General features: G+C 37.5%; 1 protein-coding gene, 1 long non-coding RNA gene and 1 other non-coding gene across 3 annotated transcripts in view; 2 read left to right on the top strand and 1 right to left on the bottom strand.

The window, feature by feature from the left end:
- LOC122696532 (transmembrane protease serine 11E-like) overlaps positions 1-21,092 on the top strand; it is a 120,831-nt gene that overhangs the window by 20,322 nt on the left and 79,417 nt on the right. The gene's annotated exons all lie outside the window — the stretch shown is intronic.
- Positions 84-19,383, bottom strand: LOC122696533. The gene is made up of 3 exons (XR_006341771.1): positions 19,226-19,383; positions 8,064-8,066; positions 84-94 (listed from the first exon to the last, which is right to left on the bottom strand). It is a non-coding gene; the product is annotated as an uncharacterized LOC122696533 (long non-coding RNA).
- LOC122696715 lies at positions 16,622-16,723 on the top strand. Its single transcript, XR_006341843.1, has one exon. It is a non-coding gene; the product is annotated as a U6 spliceosomal RNA (small nuclear RNA).

The following is a 21,092-nucleotide window of genomic DNA, read 5'->3' on the forward strand; positions in this document are numbered from 1 at the left end:
TTTTGCAGTTCTGAGGAGTTTTCCTTTTTCTTTTTCTTCCTTTTTTCTTTTTTCTTTCATTCTTTTTCTTTTCTATAATTTTAATTTTTAAAAACTTATTGCATTTTTCTACATTTATTCCTTTGTTTGGCTTTCCTACTGTTCTTTTCCCCTTGCAGTTAATCTTTAATGTATATAAATCTTCTTCATCCACCTCTGTTTAATGTTGCATATCTATTCCTTCTTTCTTTTCTTTCTTTCCTTTCCTCTCAACGTATTTGTTATTTTTGTTTTCATTGCTTCATTCCCCACTTGGCACTTTGCTTTAGTTTTGTTTTTCAGTTTGTGCTTTAGTTAGTTTTGTTTTTAACTGGTAAATATAATTTTTTATTTCCTTTGTTCTCTGGGTCAATTTGCTGTACTTTATTTTTGTTGGACTATTTTGACTTTGCACATGAGTGTATCTGTATATGTTTATATTCCATTATTTTAATTATTATTTGCCTGATTTTGTAACTTCCATTTGTCTGGGGTTCATCTTTGTTTTCTCATTTTTGGATATTTGTTTCAATCTCACTTACTACCATAACAAACCACTTGTGGAATCTTCAGTCCTGAGCAGAGATCAAGCCCTGAGCCTTTGGAGTGGGAGCATTGATTCCAAGACCCTAGACTACCAAAGAACTAACCCTAGGGAGTATCAAATAGTGAGAATTCACACAAATGAAACCACTTGAATACAAGACCCAGCATCACTCAACCATCAGTAGCACCCTGTGCAGGATGTCTCATCTAAACAACAAACAAAACAAAAATTCAAACCCAATCATCAGCAGACAAGATTAACACCTCACTCAATCTTGCCCATCAGAGGAAAAACAAACAAACAAAAACTCAGCACAAATCTCACACTATACAAAGCTTACACAAACCCCTGGACCAACCCAGGAGGGCAGAAACCAAAAGGAAGAAAGAATTCAACCTTCTCCAAAGAAAGAATTCAACTTTCCTTGAAGCCTGGGAAAAGGAGATCTCAAACACAATAAGTTTAAAAAAAAAAAAAAAATGAAAAGGCAGAAAAACTACACAAATGAAAGAACAAACTAGAAACACAGAAGTCCAAATAAATGAAGAGGAAATAGGCAAACTACCTGAAAAAGAATTCAGAATAATGATAGTAAAGACGTTCAAAAACCTTGAAAACAAAATGGAGAAAATGAAAGAATCAATTAGCAAAGTCCTAGAAGAATTAAAGAATAAACATACAGAGACAAACAATACAATTACTGAAATTAAAAACAATCTAGAAGGAGTCAATTACAGAATATCTGAAGCAAAATAACAAATCAGTAAGCTGGAAGATAAAATGGTAGAAATAACTTCTGAAAAGCAGAATAAGTAAAAAGAATGAAAATAACTGAAGATAGCTTCAGAGACCTTGGGGACAATATCAAACACACCAACATTCAGATTAGAGGGGTCCCAGAAGAAGAAGAGAAAAAGAAAGGGCATGAGAAAATTTTTGAAGAGATTATAGTTGAAAATTTCTCCAACATGGAAAAGGAAGTAGTCGATCAAGTCCAAGAGGATAAAGAGTCCCATACAGGATAAACCCAAGGAGAAATATGCCAAGACACATACTAATCAAACTAGCAAAGACTAAACACAAAGAAAATACTAAAAGCAGCAGAGGAGAAGCAGCAAGTAATATACAAGGGAAACCCCATATGCTTAACAGCTGATCTTTCAGCAGAAACTCTGCAGAAGAGAATGGCAGGATATATTTAAAGTACTGAAAGGGAAAAATCTACAACCAAGATTACTGTACCCAGCGAGGATCTCATTCAAAAGTGATGGAGAAATAAAAAGATCTTCAGACAAGCAAAAGTTAAGAGAATTCAGCACCAACAAACCAGCTTTACAACAAAAGTTAAAGGGACTTACATAATCAAGAAATACAAGAGGAGAAAAAAGATTTACAAAATTAACCCCAAACAATTAAGAAAATGGCAATAGGAACATGTATATCAATAGTTACTTTAAATGTAAATGGGTTAAATGCTCCAACCAAAAGACACAGACTGGTTGAATGGATACAAAAACAAGACCCATATATATACTGTTGACAAGAAACGCACTTCAGACCTAAAGATACATACAGACTGAGAGTGAGAGGATGGAAAAATATGTTCCATGCAAATGGGAAGCAAAAGAAAGCTGGAGTAGTGATCCTCATATCAGACAAAATAGATTTTAAAATAAAAAAGATTACAAGAGACAAGGAAGGACACTATAATGACCAAGGGATTGGTTCAAGAGGAAGACATAACAATTGTAAATACCTATGCACACAACATAGGAGCAACTCAATACACAAGACAAACACTAACAGACATAAAAGGAGAAATTGACAGTAACGCAATAATAGTAGGAGACTTTAACACCCTACTCACACCAATGGACAGATCATCAAAAGAGAAAACTAATAAGGAAACACAAGTCTTAAATGATACATTAGATGAGATGGATCTCATTGATATCTTCAGGACATTTCATCCAAATGCAGAAGAATACACCTTCCTCTCAAGTGCACGTGGAATATTCTCCAGGTTAGACCACATCTGGAGAAGGCAATGGCGGCCCCCTCCAGTACTCTTGCCTGAAAAATCCCATGGATGGCAGAGCCTGGTAGGCTGCAGTCCATGGGGTTGATAAGAGTCGGGCATGGCTGAGTGACTTCACTTTCACGCATTGGAGAAGGAAATGGCAACCCACTCCAGTGTCCTTGCCTGGAGAATCCCAGGGACAGTGGAGCCTGGTGGGCTGCCATTTCTGGGGTCTCACAGAGTCAGACATGACTGAAATGACTTAGCAGCAGTAGACCACACCGTGAGTCACAAATCAAACCTCAGTAAATTTAAGAAAATTGAAATCATATCAAGCATCTTCTCTCACCACACTATGAGACTAGATATCAATTGCAAGAAAAAAACTGTAAGAAACACAAACACATGAAGATTAAACAACACGTTTCTAAATAACCAACAGGTTACAGAAGAGATCAAAAGGGAAATCAAAAAAATTATAGAAACAAATGACAGTGAAAACACAACTCAAAGCCTATGAGATGCAGCAAAAGCAGTTCTAAGAGGGAAGCTTATAGCAATAAAATAGTACCTCAAGAAACAAAAAACACAACAAATAGACAACCTAACTTTATACCTAAAGCAACTGGACAAAGAACAAAAAACCCCCAAAATTAGTAGAAGGAAAGAAATCATAAAAATCTGAGCAGAAATAATTGAAAAAGAAATGAAAGAAACAATAGTAAAGATTAATAAAACTAAAAGCTTGTTCTTTGAGAAGATAAACAAAATTGACAAGCCTTTAGCCAGACTCTTCAAGAAAAAAAGAAGACTCAAATCAACAAAATTAGAAATGAAAAAGGAGAGTTTGCAACAGACAATGCATAAATACAAAGTATTATAAGAAGCTAGAAGATGGCGGAGGAATAGGATGGGGAGACCACTTTCTCTCCTACAAATTCATCAGAAGAATAACTGAACGCAGAGCAATCCTCACAAAACAACTTCTGATCGCTAGCTGAGGTCATCAGGCACCCAGAAAAGCAACCCATTGTCTTCAAAAGCAGGTAGGACAAAATATAAAAGATAAAAAGGGAGACAGGGGAACTAAGGATGGAGATCCGTCCCAGGAAGGGACTCTTAATAGAGGAAGTGTTCAAGCACCGGGAAACCCTCGCACTGGCGGGTCTAGGGGAAGTTTTTGAACCTCGGCGGGCAACCTGACTGGGAGGGGAACAATAAATAAAACTCACAGTTTACGTGCCTAAAAGCAACTTCCAGTGGAAAAGTACCCCAGATGCCCGCATCCGCCACCAGCAAGTGGGGGCAGAATGGAGAAGAGCAGGCGGCATTGCTTAAGGTAAGGACCGGGCCTGAGTGCCCTGAGGACAATTGGAGGGAGCTTTTGTGAATTACCAACTTAAACTGTGGGACAGTAAAAAAGAGAGAGAGAAAATTAACCGGCCCGAACACACTGCCGGCTGTTCGCAGAACAAAGGGACCTAGAAAGTCCAGAGAAGAGCTCGCAGGCTGTGGACCGGCCCAGCCCCGCCAGAGGCAGGAGGCAGGAGGGAGGGGAAGGGGCAGGCTTGGCCCCAAGGACCGCATCCCCTACCACACTGCAAACAGGCCTCCACTTTCTAATCAAAGACTTCCTGAGATTCTGGATGGTTGACATCCGCCGGGAGGGTCGCGGCGTGACACAGGGTGCAGGCACCCGACCGGCGCGGGCGGGGACTGAGGCTGGGACTGCGCAGGGCAGAAGACGTGCCGCACCCGGGGAGAGAGCCCCCCGTCAAGCGCCTGGCTGCCTGAGCCACTCGGGTGGCGTAGGCACAAAATGCAGGCGCAGCTTTGTGTTCCGTGCTTTTGTGGAACACCCGAGGGCTGGAACCGCGCGCAGTGCAGGGCACGCTCCATATAGAGCAGCCGGGAGCCTGAGCAGCTTAGATGGGAAAGCAGCGCCAGCCCCTCCCCGCAGCGCGAAGGAACTAGCAACCTGAATAAGAGACCACCCCCACCCGCCTGTGTCAGGGTGGAAATTAGGTGCAGAAGAGACCGGCAAACAGAAGCCAAATAAACAAAGGGAACCGCTTCAGAAGGGACGGGTGCAACAGATTAAAATCCCTGTAGGTACCACTGACTACACCGGAAGGGGCCTGTAGATATCGAGAAGTGTAAGCTGGAACGAGGAGCTATCTGAAACTGAACCGAACCCACATTGACCGCAACAGCTCCAGAGAAATTCCTAGATATATTTTTACTTTTGTTGTTTTTGTTGTTTTGAGTAAAAAAAAAAAAAAAAAAAATTTTTTCTTTTTTATTTTTTCTCTTTTATTTTCTTTTAAAATTCCCTATTACTCCCCCATTACTCCTTAACTTTCATTTTCATAGATTTTTTACGATTTTCTTAATTAGGAAAAAGAATTTTTTTTTTTACTTGTGTTTTTTTTTTTTTTTCTTTCTTTCTTTTTTTCCTTTTTCTCTTCTATTTTCTATTTTTCCTTTTCTTTTATTTCCTTTTAAAGTCCTCTATTACTCCTCTACTACTCCTTAATTTTCATTTTCATTACACTATAACCTTACCAAAAAAAAAAAAGAGAGAGAGAGAAGCCCTATTTTTAAACCGAATTTCATATATATTTCTAAAATTTTTGTGTGTGTGTTTTGGTTTTTGCTTTTAATATAGTATTTTTAAGAGTCGAACCTCTACTCTAGATTTTTAATCTTTGTTTTTCAGTATATGATATAAATTGTGGACATTTAAGAATCCAGTATTCAGTGCCCATTTTTATTCAGGAGTGTGTTGATTATTCTCTCCCAATCTTGACTCTCCTTTTTCTACCTCAGACCACCTCTATTTCCTCCTTTCCCCTTCTCTTCCTGATCCAATTCTGTGAATCTTTGTGGGTGTCTAGGCTACAGAGAACACTCTAGGAACAGACAACTGCATAGATCTATCTCTCTCCTCTTGAGTACCCCTTTTTCTCCTCCTGCTCAACTCTATCTCCCTCCTCCCTCTCCTCTTCTTCATGTAACTCTGTGAACCTCTCTGGGCGTCCCTCATGGGGGAGAATCTTTTGCCATTAACCTAGAAGTTTTATTAGCAGTGCTGTATAGTAGGAGAAGTCTTGAGACTACTGGAAGAATAAAACTGAAACCCAGAGGCAGGAGACTTAAGCCCCAAACCCGAGAACACCAGAAAACTCCTGACTACATGGAACTTTAAGTAATAAGAGACCGTCCAAAAGCCTCCATACCTACACTGAAACCAACCACCACCCAAGAGCCAATAAGTTCCAGAGCAAGACATACCACGCAAATTCTCCAGCAACGCAGGAACATAGCCCTGAACGCCAACATACAGGCTGCCCAAGGTCACACCTAACACATAGACACATCTCAAAACTCATCACTGGGCACTCCATTGCACTCCAGAGAGAAGAAATCAAGTTCCACGCACCAGAACACTGACGCAAGCCTCCCTAACCAGGAAACCTTGACAAGCCAAACGTCCAACCCCACCCACTGGGTAAAACCTCCACAATAAAAAGGAATCACAGTCCTACAGAATAAAGAAAGCCCACTTCAGACACAGCAATCTAAACAAGATGAAAAGGCAGAGAAATACCCAGCAGGTAAAGGAACATGAAAAATGCCCACCAAGTCAAACAAAAGAGGAGGAGATAGGGAATCTATCTGAAAAAGAATTTAGAATAATGATAATAAAAATGATCCAAAATCTTGAAAATAAAATGGAGTTACAGATAAATAGCCTGGAGACAAAGATTGAGAAGATGCAAGAAATGTTTAATAAAGACCTAGAAGAAATAAAAAAGAGTCAATTAAAAGTGAATAATGCAATATGAGATCGAAAACACTCTGGAGGGAACCAAGAGTAGAATAATGGAGACAGAAGATAGGATAAGTGAGGTAGAAGATAAAATGATGGAAATAAATGAAGCAGAGAGGAAAAAAGAAAAAAGATTCAAAAGAAATGAGGACAACCTCAGGGACCTCTGGGACAAAGTGAAATGCCCCAACATTCGAATCATAGGAGTCCCAGAAGAAGAAAACAAAAAGAAAGGCCATGAGAAAATACTCGAGGAGATAATAGCTGAAAACTTCCCTAAAATGGGGAAGGAAATAGCCATCCAAGTCCAAGAAACCCAGAGAGTCCCAAACAGGATAAACCCAAGGCGAAACACCCCAAGACACATATTAATCAAATTAACAAAGATCAAACACAAAGAACAAATATTAAAAGCAGCAAGGGAGAAACAACAAATAACACACAAAGGGATTCCCATAAGGATAACAGCTGATCTATCAATAGAAACCCTCCAGGCCAGAAGGGAATGGCAGGACATACTTAAGGTAATGAAAGAGAATAACCTTCAACCTAGATTACTGTACCCAGCAAGGATCTCATTCAGATATGAAGGAGAATTCAAAAGCTTTACAGACAAGCAAAAGCTGAGAGAATTCAGCACCACCAAACCAGCTCTTCAACAAATGCTAAAGGATCTTCTCTAGACAGGAAATGCAGAAAGGTTGTATAAACGTGAACCCAAAACAACAAAGTAAATGGCAACGGGACCACACCTATCAATAATTACCTTAAATGTAAATGGGTTGAATGCCCCAACCAAAAGACAAAGATTGGCTGAATGGATACAAAAACAAGACCCCTATATATGCTGTCTACAAGAGAACCACCTCAAAACAAGAGACACATACAGACTAAAAGTGAAGGGCTGGAAAAAAATATTTCACACGAACGGAGAACAAAAAAAAGCAGGAGTCGCAATACTCATATCAGAAAAAATAGACTTTCAAATAAAGGATGTGAAAAGAGACAAAGAAGGACACTACATAATGATCAAAGGATCAATCCAAGATGAGGATATAACAATTATAAATATATATGCACCCAACATAGGAGCACCGCAATATGTACGGCAAATGCTAACGAATATGAAAGAGGAAATTAATAGTAACACAATCATAGTGGGAGACTTTAATACCCCACTCACAACTATGGATAGATCAACTAAACAGAAAATTAACAAGGAAACACAAACCTTAAATGACATAATGGACCAGCTAGACCTAATTGATATCTATAGGACATTTCACCCCAAAACAATCAACTTCACCTTTTTCTCAAGTGCACACGGAACCTTCTCCAGAATAGATCACATCCTGGGCCATAAATCTGGTCTTGGAAAATTCAAAACAACTGAAATCATTCCAGTCATCTTTTCATCTTTTCTGATCACAGTGCAGTAAGATTAGATCTCAACTACAGGAAAAAAATTGTTAAAAATTCAAACATATAGAGGCTAAATAACACTCTTCTGAATAACCAACAAGTCATAGAAGAAATCAAAAAAGAAATTAAAATATGCATGGAAATGAATGAAAATGAAAACACAACAACCCAAAACCTATGGGACACTGTAAAAGCAGTGCTAAGGGGAAGGTTCATAGCATTACAGGCTTACATCAAGAAACAATAAAAGAGCCAAATAAATAACCTAACTCTACACCTAAAGCAATTAGAGAAGGAAGAAATGAAGAACCCCAGGGTTAGCAGAAGGAAAGAAATCTTAAAAATTAGGGCAGAAATAAATGCAAAAGAAACTAAAGAGACCATAGCAAAAATCAACAAAGCTAAAAGCTGGTTTTTTGAAAAAATAAACAAAATTGACAAACCATTAGCAAGACTCATTAAGAAACAAAGGGAGAAGAACCAAATTAACAAAATTAGAAATGAAAATGGAGAGATCACAACAGACAACACTGAAATACAAAGGATCATAAGAGACTACTACTAGCAGCTCTATGCCAATAAAATGGACAACTTGGATGAAATGGACAAATTCTTAGAAAAGTGTAACTTTCCAAAACTGAACCAGGAAGAAATAGAAGATCTTAACAGAGCCATCACAAGCAAGGAAATCAAAACCGTAATCAGAAATCTGCCAGCAAACAAAAGCCCAGGACCTGATGGCTTCACAGCTGAATTCTACCAAAAATTTAGAGAAGAGCTAACACCTATCTTACTCAAACTCTTCCAGAAAATTGCAGAAGAAGGTAAACTTCCAAACTCATTCTATGAGGCCACCATCACCCTAATTCCAAAACCAGACAAAGATGCCACAAAAAAAGAAAACTACAGGCCAATATCACTGATGAACATAGATGCAAAAATCCTTAACAAAATTCTAGCAAACAGAATCCAACAACATATTAAAAAAATCATACACCATGACCAGGTGGGCTTTATCCCAGGAATGCAAGGATTCTTTAATATCTGCAAATCAATCAATGTAATACATCACATTAACAAATTGAAAGATAAAAACCATATGATTATCTCAATAGATGCAGAGAAAGCCTTTGACAAAATTCAACACTCATTTATGATTAAAACTCTCCAGAAAGCAGGAATAGAAGGAACATACCTCAACACAATTAAAGCCATATATGACAAACCCACAGCAAGCATTACCCTCAATGGTGAAAAATTGAAAGCATTTCCCCAGAAATCAGGAACAAGACCACTACTATTCAACATAGTGTTGGAAGTTTTGGCCACAGCAATCAGAGCAGAAAAAGAAGTAAAAGGAATCCAGATAGGAAAAGAAGATGTGAAACTCTCGCTGTTTGCAGATGACATGATCCTCTACATAGAAAACCCTAAAGACTCTTCCAGAAAATTACTAGAGCTAATCAATGAATATAGTAAAGTTGCAGGATATAAAATTAACACACAGAAATCCCTTGCATTCCTATACACTAACAATGAAAAAACAGAAAGAGAAATTAAGGAAACAATACCATTCACCATTTCAACAAAAAGAATAAAATACTTAGGAGTACATCTACCTAAAAAAACAAAAGACCTATACATAGAAAACTATAAAACACTGATGAAAGAAATCAAAGAAGACAAAAACAAATGGAGAAACATACCGTGTTCATGGATTGGAAGAATCAGTATTGTCAAAATGGCTATTCTACCCAAAGCAATCTATAGATTCAATGCAATCCCTATCAAGCTACCAACGGTATTTTTCACAGAACTAGAAGAAATAATTTCACAATTTGTATGGAAATACAAAAAACCTCGAATAGCCAAAGTAATCTTGAGAAAGAAGAATGGAACTGGAGGAATCAACCTGCCTGACTTCAGACTCTACTACAAAGCCACAGTCATCAAGACAGTGTGGTACTGGCACAAAGACAGAAATATAGATCAATGGAACAGAATAGAAAGCCCAGAGATAAATCCACGAACCTATGGACACCTTATCTTTGACAAAGGAGGCAAGGATATACAATGGAAAAAAGACAACCTCTTTAACAAGTGGTGCTGGGAAAACTGGTCAACCACTTGTAAAAGAATGAAACTAGAACACTTTCTAACACCATACACAAAAATAAACTCAAAATGGATTAAAGATCTAAATGTCAGACCAGAAACTATCAAACTCCTAGAGGAGAACATAGGCAAAACACTCTCCGACATAAATCACAGCAGGATCCTCTATGACCCACCTCCCAGAATATTGGAAATAAAAGCAAAACTAAACAAATGGGACCTAATGAAATTTAAAAGCTTTTGCACAACAAAGGAAACTATAAGTAAGGTGAAAAGACAGCCCTCAGATTGGGCGAAAATAATAGCAAATGAAGAAACAGACAAAGGATTAATCTCAAAAATATACAAGCAACTCCTGAAGCTCAATTCCAGAAAAATAAATATGACCCAATCAAAAATGGGCCAAAGGACTAAACAGACATTTCCCCAAAGAAGACATACAGATGGCTAACAAACACATGAAAAGATGCTCAACATCACTCATTATCAGAGAAATGCAAATCAAAACTACAATGAGGTACCATTACACGCCAGTCAGGATGGCTGCTATCCAAAAGTCTACAAGCAATAAATGCTGGAGAGGGTGTGGAGAAAAGGGGACCCTCTTACACTGTTGGTGGGAATGCAAACTAGTACAGCCACTATGGAAAACAGTGTGGAGATTTCTTAAAAAACTGGAAATAGAACTGCCATATGACCCAGCAATACCACTCTGGGCATACACACTGAGGAAACCAGATCTGAAAGAGACATGTGCACCCCAATGTTCATTGCAGCACTGTTTATAATAGCCAGGACATGGAAGCAACCTAGATGCCCATCAGCAGATGAATGGATAAGGAAGCTGTGGTACATATACACCATGGAATATTACTCAGCCGTTAAAAAGAATTCATTTGAATCAGTTCTAATGAGATGGATGAAACTGGAGCCCATTACACAGAGTGAAGTAAGCCAGAAAGATAAAGATCATTGCAGCATACTAACATGTATATATGGAATTTTGAAAGATGGTAATGATAACCCTATATGCAAAACAGAAAGAGAGACAGATGTACAGAACAGACTTTTGGACTCTGTGGGAGAAGGTGAGGGTGGGATGTTTCGAGAGAACAGCATGTAAATTATCTATGGTGAAACAGATCACTGGCCCAGGTGGGATGCATGAGACAGGTGCTCGGGCCAGGTGCACTGGGAGGACCCAGGGGAATCGGGTCGGGGGGAAGGTGGGAGGGGGGATTGGGATGGGGAATACATGTAACTCCATGGCTGATTCATGTCAATGTATGACAAAACTCACTGCAATGTTGTGAAGTAATTAGCCTCCAACTAATAAAAATAACTGAAAAAAAGAGAAGCTATTAAGAACAACTATATGGCAATAAAATTAATAACTTGGAAGAAATGAACAAATTCTTAGAAAAGTTCAATCTTCCAGGACTGAACCATGAAGAAATAGAAATTATGAACAACCCAATTACAAGCCCAGAAATTGAAGCTGTGATTTAAAAAAAAGTCCCCAAAAATAAAAACTCAGGACCAGATGGCTTCACAGGAGAATTTTATCAAACATTTAGAGAAGAGCTAATGCCTATCTTTTTAAAACTTCCAAAAAATTACAGAGGGAGGAACACTTCCAAACTCATTCTACAAGGCCACCACCATCCTGATACCAAAATCCAGGCACAGACAACACACAAAAAAGATAGCTACATGCCAAAATCACTGATGAACATAGATGCAAAAATCCTCAACAGGATTTTAGCAAACAGTAGTCAGCAACACATCAAAAAGCTCATATACCATGATCAAGTTGGTTTTATTTCAGAAATGCAAGGATTCTTCAGTATATGCAAATCTATCAATGTGATACACTATATTAACAAATTGAAAGATAAAAATCATATGATTATTTCAATAGATGCAGGAAAAGCCTTTAACAAAATTCAGCACCCATTTATGATTAAAACTCTTCAAAAAAATGGACATGGAAGGAAATTACCTCAACATAGTAAAGGCCATATTTGAGAAGTCTACAGCAAACATTATTCTCAAAAGTGAAGAACTGAAAGCATGCCCCCTAATATCAGGAACAAGACAAGGGTGGCCACTTTCACCAGTATTATTCAGCATAATTCTGAAAGTCCTAGCTACAGCAACCATAGGAGAAGAATAAATAAAAGAAATTCAGATCAGAAAAGAAGAAATAAAGCTGTCACTGTTTGCAGATGACATGATACTGTACATAGAAAACCCTAAAGACAGTATCAGAAAATAACTAGAGCTAATCAGTGAATTTAGCAAAGTTGCAGGATACAAAATCAATACACAGAAATCACTTGCATTTCTGTATACTAACAATGAAAAATCAGAAATTAAGGAATCAATCCCATTTACCATTGCAACAAAAAGAATTAAATATCTAGGAATAAACTTACCTAAGGAGACAAAAGAACTGTACACAGAAAATGATAAGATGCCAATGAAAGAAATCAAAGACTACATAAACAGATAGAGAGATATTCCATGTTCCTGGGTAGGAAGAATCAATATTGTGAAAATGACTATACTACCAAATGCAATCTACAGATTCAATGTGATCCCTATCAAATTACCAATGGCATTTTTCACAGAACTAGAACAAAAAATTTCACAATTCATATGGAAACACAAAAGACCCCGAATAGCAAAAGCAGTCTTGAGAAAGAAGAATGGAGCTGGAGGAATCAACCTTCCCAACTTCAGATTATACTACAAAGCTACAGTCATCAAGACAGTATGGTACTGGCACAAAACCAGAAATATAGACCAATGAAACAAGATAGAAAGCCCAGAAAAAAAACCCATGCACCTATGGGTACCTTATTTTTGATAAAGGAGGCAAGAATATAGAATGGGGCAAAGACAGCCTCTTCAATAAATGGTGCTGGGAAAACTGGACAGCTACATGTAAAAGAATGAAATTAGAACAATTCCTAACACCATACAAAGATAAACTCAAAATGGATTAAAGACCTAAATGTAAGACCAGAAACTATAAAACTCTTAGAGGAAAACATAGGAAGAGCACTCGATGACATAAATCAAAGCAAGATCCTCTATAACCCACCTCTTAGAATAATGGAAATAAAAACAAAAGTAAACAAGTGGGACCTGATTAAACTTAAAAGATTTTGCATAGCAAAGGAAATTATAAGCAAGGTGAAAAGACAACCCTCAGAATGCGAGAAAGTAATAGCAAATGAAGAAACTGACAAAGGATTAATGTCCAAAATATGCAAGCAACTCATACAACCCAATGCCAGAAAAACAAACAACCCAATCAAAAACTGGACAAATGACTTAAACAGACATTTCTCCAAAAAAGACATACAGAAGGCTAACAAACACATGAAAAATGCTCGACATTGCTCATTATTACAGAAATGCAAATCAAAACTACAATGAGATATCACCTTACACTTGTCAGAAAGGCCATCATCAAAAAGTCTACAAACAATAAATGCTGGAGAGGGAGTGGAGAAAAGGGAATGCTCTTGCACTGTTGGGAATGTAAATTGAAACAGCCACTATGGAAGATGGTATGGAGTTTCCTTAAAAAACTAGGAATAAAACCACTGTATAACCCAGCAATCTCACTACTAGGCATACACTCTGAGGAAACAAAAACTGAAAAAGGCACATGTATACCACTGTTCACTGCAACACTATTCACAATACCTAGAACATGGAAGCAACCTAGATGTCCATTAACAGATGAATGGATAAAGAAATTGTGGTACATATACACAATGGAATATTACTCAGCCATAAAAAGGAATGCATTTGAATCCGTTCTGATGAGGTTGATGAACCTAGAACCTATTATATAGAATGAAGTGAGTCAGAAAGAGAAAGAGAAATATCATATTCTAATGCATATATACAGAATCTAGAAAAATGGTACTGAAGAATTTATTTACAGGGCAGCAATGGAGAAACAGACATAAAGAACAGACTTATGGACATGGGGAGAAGGGAGGAGAGGGTGAGATGTATGGATAGAGTAACATGAAAACTTACATTACCATATGTAAAATAGATCACCAACAGGAATTTGCTGTATGGCTCAGGAAACTCAGACGGGGCTCAATATCAATCTAGAGGGGTGGGATGGAGAAGGAGATGGGAGAGAGGTTCAAAAGAGAGGGGATATATGTATACCTATGGCCGATTCATCTTGAAGTTTGACCTAAAACAACAAAATTCTGTAAAGCAATTATCCTTCAATAAAAAAATAAAAAGAATGAAAGGATTCGTTTATCTACTGAAAAATGACTGCCTCTTGTCTATAAAAAAAGAGTTTTTGCTTTTTGAAAATGAGAAACTGTTAATTTCTTAATTTTATCCCCAGGAGTTTTCCAAATTTCAGACATTTTTGTGAGTGAGTCTGCCCAGCATTCAGAAGGCTACAAGCAAAGGGAAGAAAGCTACAGAGAAGCATCAGTTTTGCCCCAGGGCTTTGCAATGAAAGTGCCACCTGCTTCTTTTTGGAGTGACTACACCCTGTCTTCTCCAGGCATTGTGGTTTCTCCTGTAAATGTAACAGCCATTTGTCTTTCTGACAACATTTCATTGTCAGGAAGTTTCTAGATAGGGATCTCTGAGCTAAAATCTCAAATTATATGCATCCACCCACCCTCATATGATAATTACTCTTTTGGGCTTTAAAAAAAAATTTTTTTAAAAATAAATAAATAAAAAATAACTACATACATCACCAGTTTCACAACTGCTTAAGTGAGTGGTAAGATTAGTAGGCAAACTCCTAGAGAAATCATGCTGGTGACCACAGTTATTAAAGTGCACATTGTTAAAACGTTTGCATATTTTCCTAACTGCTGGACCACAAAGGAATTCCCATAAAATGTTTGCATGTTGTCAGGAAGGCACCAAAGTTTGAAGATTTCTTCAACATGATAGTACTGACTTGGCACTTCAGAACAAAAATTAAGGGATTTGTAAGGGGGTTGCCTTAGCTGTATGCTGCCTACTTTGGGATTTCCCCTGATAAAGAATATCATGCAGTATTTTGGGTGGACATTAAATTTTCCCTTTTAAGAAACACAGATAAAATTACATTTTGTTAGCTGCTTTATTAGGGCTTCCCTGGTGGCTCAGATGGTAATCTGCCGGCAATACAAGAGAACTTGGTTTGATCCTTGAGTCAGGAAGATGCCCTGGAGAAGGGAACAGCAACCCACTCCGGTATTCTTGCCTGGCTAATGCCATGGACAGAGGAGCCTGATGGGCTAAAGTTCATAGGGTCGCAAAGAGTCGGACACAACTGAGCAACTAATACACACACAGTTGCTTTATCAAGTCTTTATATGATAACTAGTCATCAACAACTCTTTTCTTTATCGATTTTAGTTTGGTCAAATATTTCCCAGAGTAAAATTAGAGGACAGGATTTTCCTGCACAGATATAAATTAATTTATAATGAATATATTAATGTTTTAATTAATATATTTAATATATTTACATTGTATATATAAAATATAAATATATATGAATATATAATCAATATATTAATATACTTAATAAATAATTAATTTATAACAAAACAATATACATATTAGACTATTAGAACTGAAAAAGGCAATAGAAATATTGATATCACTAATGAATAAACTATTTGGTCCAGGAGATGAAATGATTTGTACATTCTGGTGTGTGGGGCTAGCAAATTTCCTTAAGTTATTTATGGACCCTTTACCTTAATTTCTAACTCAAATGAGCATTATATAAGCGATCAGACAGTTCATAGAGCAGTACTGACACTGTGAATAAATTGGGCTTGCTATCTCCATTTCAGATCCTTTCTAGCTATCTATCTTTCTGGTCAGATGAAAGACAGGACTTGGTTTAGCAGCTCACTTTATTAGAAGGGATGAATTTGCCTAGGTCTAAACCAAAGCTTACTCAGTTAGGCCCAGGATATCCATCTATACCAGTGATATAATACTTCTACTTTTGTTGATTCATCCTTTTTAACAGAATACTTAAACCTTTTTACTGTGCTGGTGTTTAAATTACACCTTTATATGCTCCCAGCATTCAGACTAAATAAACAATTTCATCACTGAGGTCTCTTTAGAGATAAAATAATTATTACTTTTTTCCTATGACATGTGTTTATTGTAAACATTTGAAAAACTACATTAAAATAGAAAGAAATCACTTGATATGAGAGAATCATATTTTTTGGATAAAAAAGAAAATTTGTGTTTGTTCTTAATCTATAAACAGTAAATAAATGCTTTTTACAGAAACTTTATTTATTTATTTGGCTATGTCCCATCTTAGTTTCAGCTTGCAGGACCTAGTTCCCTGACCAGCGATCAAACTTGGGTTCCCTGCATTGGGAGCTCCACATTTAGCCACAGGACTCATCAGGGGAGTCTGTTCACTACTGAAATTTCGGATAATACTTATAATCAAAATCAGTTAAAAAATTAATCTAGACATCATGTAAAGATAGTCACTGTTATATTCTCATTTGTGTTTGTTTTTCTATATGTGTGTATTAATTTGGTATTTGATGATTTTCAGATCTAAGTAATATCAAAGTAATAATTTAAAAAATACAGACGCCATAAATAAAAATCCAAGCAAGCCTCATGCTTGTTTCCACAGCAAATATACTGAAATTGGAACTACACAGAGAAGATGAGCATGACCTCTGCCAAGAATAACATATAAATTTGTCGAGTGTTCCTTATTTTTCAGTTATGCAAGATAAATATGACACCTCAATCAAGGTGGAGAAAAAGTGCAAGCTTATATATTTTCATAACAAGACTGGCCCTACATGAACTATGACAGTGAAATAATCCCTTCTGACATGGTGCAATTGCTATAGCTATAAACATAGGTGTCGTGGCTGATGTTAGCTGCAGAGGCTCCTGGGCTGCTGAGAGAACACTAGTCAGTTTTGTTTATGTGGGTGAGGTACTTTTCTGTGGGCGCCACGCCCCTGCTTCATTGCAAGATGCGCTTGAAGGCAGGATGCTGTCTTCCTTCTTGACTTGCCTCTCTTTCTACTTTTGAAATGCAGCAGAGTTGGATCATCCTGTATTCTGTCTTCTTCCTCATCACCTGAGATTTGAATAAAAAGGGACCTCTCCCTGGGATTATGAGGATATTAACAGAGGCTTCTGAGAAGAAAGCCTTTTGCTTTCACATCACATTGAAAAGAAAGGAGTCATTGGAGAGGCAATAATTCTAGAATTGAGGCGTTTTAAAAATTTGAGGAAGGAATTCCTCTCAGCCTTGTATTATTCAACCAACAATATGTTTTGCTTTTAGAATGAAGAACTGCCGGGGTCCAGCCTCAGCAGGATCCAGGGGTACCCTAAGGATGAACAGCGTTGGCGAGAGAGAGAGACAGAGAGAGACAAGAGAGAGAGACCAGACTGGGGGTGTGCAGCAAGGTCTGGCAATGCTTTATTTTTTACTGTAGCTTTTATACCCTAAGTTAGTACATTTCTAAGGAGAAGATAGTTTAACATGACATCAGCTTGTCCTTCACGAAACCAGGGTGTTTTCTGCATACTTCTTTGTTTATGAGGGTCTGGTACATTATCTTCTGGCCTTGGGGCCTATTGACATTTTATGACCTAGGTAAATGCAAAGCTGTTTTCTGTAATCTATTCTTTATTGAACACAAGGGTCAGTCCTTTTGCAGAAGTTATCAGTTAAATTTATCTAAAACGTTTACCACACAAAGACTCTGCAGCTCCGGTGAGGCAGCCCCTGTTTAGCAGTCCTGGTTAAAATTAACAATTCTAAACTCTTATTTTTCTAAATCTTTAACTATAACCGCTTTTAGAATAAATTTTTTTGTTCTCTAATAGGGCTTCCTCACCTCCCGAAGGGCTCTGTGCCTATTAGGGCCTTTATGTGATCAGGTTCTTTATGCTGTTTATGATTAAGGTGTTGTGAGCAGTCATGTGCATTAGTAGTAGCATTTGTCAAGCAGGCTAGAATGCCAGTAAAGGGATCTAGATTGAAACACTCCTTTCATCCTGGATAATCTTATAGGATACCACCATTCGGGGGACATATTAATTAAAGTTCTAATTTGATTCTGTTTGGAGAGAGATCAGGGAAGGCCTTCTACCTGTGTCACAGAAATTAGGGAGTAGTCTAATATAGCAAGCATCAGAAAGACAGAGATCATCTTTAAGGTGAGCACTGGGGCAGCTTTTCGAAATCCCTGAGGTCCTGATCTGCCTTGCTTGTCAGGTCTTCTCCTCACGAACTTGTCATGGGTGGGATCTCGTGTGCTGGCTCCCAGCAAAGAACTTAACACTAGAAATGGAAAACTTAAGGCTGGCTGTGAACTCCACGGTTTAGGGGACTTTTTTGCTAACCCTTTTTCCTAAAATATTATTTAGAGAAGTAGGGAAAATATATTTCCTTTTAAGAAAAGCAACCTTGGCAAGATACAAACTTTTCTAGAGGAATCAGTCAATTCTATTTTTCTGTTTCTGATTGTTACAGATTCTTAAATAGCATCTTTAAAAAAATACCAAAACAAACTCTCCAGTGATAGTCTGGATTAAGCAGGTTTCATTGTCTCCATTGAAAATGAAGTATTGCTTATGGCATGCCTTATTTGTAGTACTTAAATGGCTAAATCTAAGGCTTTTTCACTCATCTCCACTCCCACTCCCCTATGAGAGATGTTAATATAGAAAAGTCTGCCACTCTGGTGAGCAATATTTATTGAAACTTCAACTTTCAAATGCTAGTTTATGAGAAAAGACATCTGTTTATTTTTTATATTTACATTATCTATGTTACTTTTTAGCATAATGTCTTGGGTATATCATTTTTCAGTAGTAAAACAATAAATACGTATTGAGTTGAGAGGTCTAGTCAAGGGAAAGCTTAATTAATTTTGAGACTAGAAGGCAAAAAAAGAGCGTGTTTGCTACAAATCTTACTGGTTATTTCATTCTGAGCTTGAATATTGGCCATAATTTAGTTGAAGCATATGTGTTTATATAACCAGTATTAAAAAAGGTTATAGAAAGATCCCCCAAAGTCTCAGCTTTCTCTTCTAGGAAGTATGCAGGCATTATAGAAAGTAAATATTCCCTTTCACCTTTTAATATTTATCCTTATTTTATGTGTGAGGGAAACATTTAGATCATAGCCTGATCTTAGAAAAGCGATTTATTCTTTTGGCAAAAGTTTCTAATGCACAGCTTACTTTGACACACCTCTCTGATGGCGCAAGTGGTAAGGAACACGTCTGCCAATTCAGAAGACAAAAGAGACATGGATTCAATCCCTGGGTAGGGAAGATCCCCTGGAGAAGGGCATGGCAATCCACTCCAGTATTCTTGCCTGGAGAATCCCATGGACAGAGGAGCCTGGCGGGCTACAGTCCATAGGGTCAAAAAGAATTGGACACAACTGAAATGACTTAACACACTCACACACCTCTCTGGATACAGGCCTCTGTTGTTTGATGTACATGAATATTTTCGAATCACTTTTCCGGAGAAATAGCAAAACATATGTACCCACAGGACTTTTCTTAAGACAAGGTCTCTAGTTGCATATGTGCTGTGCTAGGCAAGTTTCCTGTAAGGGCATATACCACACACTAGGATTTTGCCAGAGTTAGTTTCTACGTATCATTCTGCATTTGTCACACATAATGAGAGCTTGTTCATACACAAGTGGATGTACCTGCCAAAGTCAGGACCATTTGGCAACTATTCCATTAAGAACACTGCTCTGTGTGTGTGTGCTTAATCGTATCCAACTCTTTGTGAGCCCACAGATTCTAATCTTCGAGGCTCCACTGTCCATGGAATTTTCCAGGCAAGAATACTCGAGTGTGTTGCAATTTCCTACTATAAAACAGTGCTATTCTGCTTTTCAGAAACAGGAGGGCAAAGCATAAATTACTAATGCATGTCCTTTTCCAGTGGCAATAAAAGTGATATCTTAAATTATTTTAAAATCCAGGTAAGGATGTAAATTAATGAATAAGTAGTGGAGGACAAATGAGAGAGTTTTCAATTGAGGAAGATTTGAATTGCTTATTTCTTTTCTCTGGACAAGACTTATTAACTATTTGTCTGGCTCCTTGCCGTGATGGATTTGAGAGCAAAGGATACCTTGCTATTGACTATTAATGATTGCCAGTCATATTACTTCTTTTTTAGCAGATTGAAACTATCCTGGGATGGTTTTCTGGCTCACCTATTACTTGGCTCATCATTCTCAGTTAATTTTGCCAATTGTTATTACCTCATAATGCCTGTGCCTCAGGCAGCAACAGCTTCCAAGGTCAGCATACTACTGTTTGCCAAGGAGGATGGCTGTTCCAGGCCTGTACACCAAGTGTTTAAGGGCCCAGCTGGGCTCTGGTTGTAAGTGGTAACCTCAAAGTTGTCTTATTTATTCAGTTTTTCCACTTTTTTCTTTTTTGCATACTCTCTAAAATTATACATGGTAATTGGAAAAAACTTGAGAAGATTAAAAAAAAACTAGAACATATATCAATTAGTTTAAAAAACAGATTGTACAGAAAATAAAAACAGAAAGGAATCTTTTTAAAATATCATTGGATTAATGTTTTCTCCTCCTCATCCTGTCTCTTTTTCTCACTTTTTCCTACTCCCTACACGTCTTTTCCTTCCTTCAAGTAATTTCCGACACACCCAAAGGCAAGACTATGCAGTTACGAAATATTCTACTCCTGACAAAGAAAAATATAACGTAGCCTGTTAAAGAGATATTTATTGACCACATGGCCAGCTCACAGATTCTACAGACAAAGGTGAAGCTGTGAGGCTTGAATCCCAAGCAGTGCCTACTGCATGGTAGTAGACCTGAGCTTGGATTTTGTAGAATAGGGATGATCAGAAATTCTCAATTTAATTCTGCATTCTATGTGCTTAATGTTTGAGATATGTTTTATTGTTGGCACAAATGCTTGTCCAATATTTCAGATACACCCTATGAGTGCCAGGAAAGGAGTGAAGGTAGAGAATATTTCATTTGTCAATATTTCAAGACACTACTGATTTAGGGAAACTCATGAAAAACTCAGAATGTCCAGTCTTACAGT

This window comes from Cervus elaphus, chromosome 6 (genome assembly GCF_910594005.1).
Source record: "Cervus elaphus chromosome 6, mCerEla1.1, whole genome shotgun sequence".
NCBI lineage: Eukaryota > Metazoa > Chordata > Mammalia > Artiodactyla > Cervidae > Cervus > Cervus elaphus.